The sequence below is a fragment of the Gossypium hirsutum genome, chromosome D07 (assembly GCF_007990345.1).
Source record: "Gossypium hirsutum isolate 1008001.06 chromosome D07, Gossypium_hirsutum_v2.1, whole genome shotgun sequence".
NCBI classification, from domain to species: Eukaryota; Viridiplantae; Streptophyta; class Magnoliopsida; order Malvales; family Malvaceae; genus Gossypium; species Gossypium hirsutum.
In genome coordinates this window covers 44,780,051-44,783,225 of record NC_053443.1, presented here as the reverse complement: position 1 = coordinate 44,783,225, position 3,175 = coordinate 44,780,051, and positions in this window count along the sequence as shown.

Genomic DNA, 3,175 nt, shown 5'->3' with positions numbered 1-3,175 from the left:
TCCTTGTTCAGCAGAATTTAATATGTAGGTAATTAAGTTGTCTTAGTTCATAACATGTTTTAATTGTGTCCTAGTGTGGCAGTCGAATTTAATATGTCTTGTTGTCCAATTTTATTTTGTCTTAAACATGAATTAATGGTTGATTTAATTAGGCGCAGGTACATAGACATGGGACGACATTAAAGAGGTGGCTACTGGTTGTTTTCTCCAAGCAACCCTTCATGAAGAGCAAAGGACACTTGGGGCTGCTCTTGCACTTTTCCAAGCTAATCATTCAGCTCACCGATGCATCTTTGAAAGCCCCACCAGTTGAAATGTTCCATTCACACATCAAGGCCCTTCAGTTTTGTGTGTTCACACACAAGGGCTGCTCATCTCCCATTATTCACACCTAGAAACTGTTGGATAACCCAAGTTGACTTTAATGAAGTCTGAGCTACTCAGCTGATCAAGGAGCCACAATTAAAGCCAAATTTCAATCCCTAGGTCGAACCTACCTGCACTATTCAGCTCCCAAGGCCCCCAATTATTCCAACTGATTTTCAAGGCATCTAGAAGCTGATTTTGGCCTCCCCAAATGCACAAGGAAGCAACCTGGAATTTTCATCAACTTATAGCCTAATTAAGTGAATTTAAAGCTGACTTTTCAGCCAAGTTTTTTTGTCCATTCGGCTAGCCCTTTCTTGGCTATAAATATTGAGTTCAAAACATGTATGAATGACTTTTGACATTTTTTAATGAATTGCTGTCGATTTTGTGAGACAACTTTCTCTCAAATTTTTTTCGAGACCCGAACGACTTATCTAGCTTCTAGTGGCACCTTTTCGAGTCTTTTTTTGAACTTATCACTCCTTAACCGAGTGCGACGTTCACCCACTTATACCTTTGGTTCGTACTTATCTAAGTAATGGGTCAAGGTCCTAAATTGCCATTTCGAAAACCCTTAAGGCCGTATAAGTTTCGGGTTAACACTCATTTCTAGTGTTGGTTCACTCTTGATCCTTAAGTCTCATTCATACCATTCCTTCCGCAAACCAAATCCTGATTTCATTCCTTGTTAGCCGAACCTAAAACAAACCCATTCTCACTATTCCAAACCTATCTTTGATTACCTTAACCCATACTTAGCCTATTCTTAACTAAACTCCTAAACCGAGCGATACTTTTTCGATTAACGATCGTGCATCCATTCGACTCGGATCAATCTATGAAGCTAAGAGTGTATCATTTGGTATCGGAGCTGGTTAAAACAAGAAGTACAGACGTTTGAAGCTATCCCAGAATAGGTTCATAAAAAAATCAAAAAAAAAATTCGTGGATCAAAGTAGTCTATTGTATTTAGCATTTTGTAATTAAAAAAAATTAAAATTAAAAAAAGAGTGTTTAGTTTTTGTTAATTGAGTTTCAAGTTCTGTGAAGTAAAGAATAAGTTTGTATTCAATTTTTTTGTAGTTCCCAATCACCCCTCTACTATTTCCCCCTTTTCCTTTTCACGCCACACTTCTAAACCCGTTCTTTGTTTCTTTCAACCTACCCTCAACCAAACAATCAATCCCTTGCAAACCAGTTTGAAGCCGATTCCCTAGACTAAGATAACGTCTCATCGAGTCTCTTACGAAATCACGAGAGAAAGGCGAGTGGAAAAAAGGCATGAGTGTGTGAGCGCATTAGAGAGGAGGTAAAAGCCGAAAAGAACGCAAACATGAGTGTGAGTGACCTATACTTTTCTTTCTGAGTGAAACGTGAGGATTTGCTGTGAGGTTTAATTCACATGTCTAGAAGCCCAGAAAGAAATATGGCGGAAATGCAACTTATACGCAATGTGCCAAATCTTAATCTTCAAGTTCTATTGCGAGAGGTGGGGCGCTTATTTGATTGTAAGCTCGAGCCTATCCAAGAAAGGCTTGACCAAGTAGAGGAGCATGCCCAGTGAGAAAGGATGCCCTAAGGTCCACAAAGGCACCGCAGATGGCAATGAGACCTCGAGGAAGAATTAGATGACCCTAGTGACGTCGAGAGTGACCAAGGTCCCAATCTAAGCGACTGGCAGAGAGGTCAAAAAAATCAAGGTCAAAGGGAATGTGGATGAGTCGACGACGACCTCAGGAACATCAAACTTGTCATTCCTTTGTTCCAAGGCAAGTCTGATCCGAAGGCATACTTAGAGTGGGAAAAGAAGATAGAACTAGTTTTTGACTGCCACAACTACTCCGAGGCCAAGAAGGTGAAGTTGGCAGTGATCGAGTTCTCCGTTTACACCATGATTTGGTGGGACCAACTCACCACGAGTTGACGAAGAAACGACGAACGACCCATATCCCCTTGGGGCAATATGAAGGTGCTGATGCGGAGGCGGTTTATATCATCGTACTATCACCGAGAGCTCTACCAAAAACTCCAAAGCCTTTCTCAAGGTTCGAGGAGTGTAGAAGATTACTACAAAGAGATGGAAATCGCAATGATTTGTGTGGATGTCCAAGAAGATCAAAAAGAAATGATGGCTCATTTCTTAGCCGGTCTCAATCAAGACATAGCAAATGTTGTGGAGCTTCAACATTACGTCGAGATCGTGGATATGGTGCACATAGTCATCAAGATGGGAAAACAACTTAAGCGCAAAGGAGCCGTTCGAAGCCTTTCTAACCCCAACGTCTCCGAATGGGGTCAACGCAATAGTAGGAAAGATCCATTGAGCTATACTAAGTAACAAAAGATGACAACGAAGGTGAACAAACCAACGGGCAAATCCAGCAAAGGCAAGGCGGCCGAACCAATCACCAACCGGACAAGGGACATTAAATGTTTCAAGTGCCTCGGGAGGGGGCATATCGCCAGCCAATGTCCCAATCGGAGGAAGATGAAGAAAATGAACATGAAGCCACTACTGACGAAGAGAAGGAATTGGAACATGCAGTAGACGATGAACTCCTCGTCGTCAAAAGGAGTTTAAGTCTCCAAGGTGTGGAAAATGAACAACAACGAGAAAATATTTTCTACACTCGGTGTCAAGTGCAAGGAAAAGTCTATTGTATGATCATCGATGGCGGGAGCTGCACTAACGTGGCGGGTACCCTCATGGTGGAGAAATTGGGGCTTCCTACATCCAAACACCCTAATCCTTACAAACTCCAATGGCTCAATGACAGTGGTGAGCTAAAGGTGACCAAACAAGTGC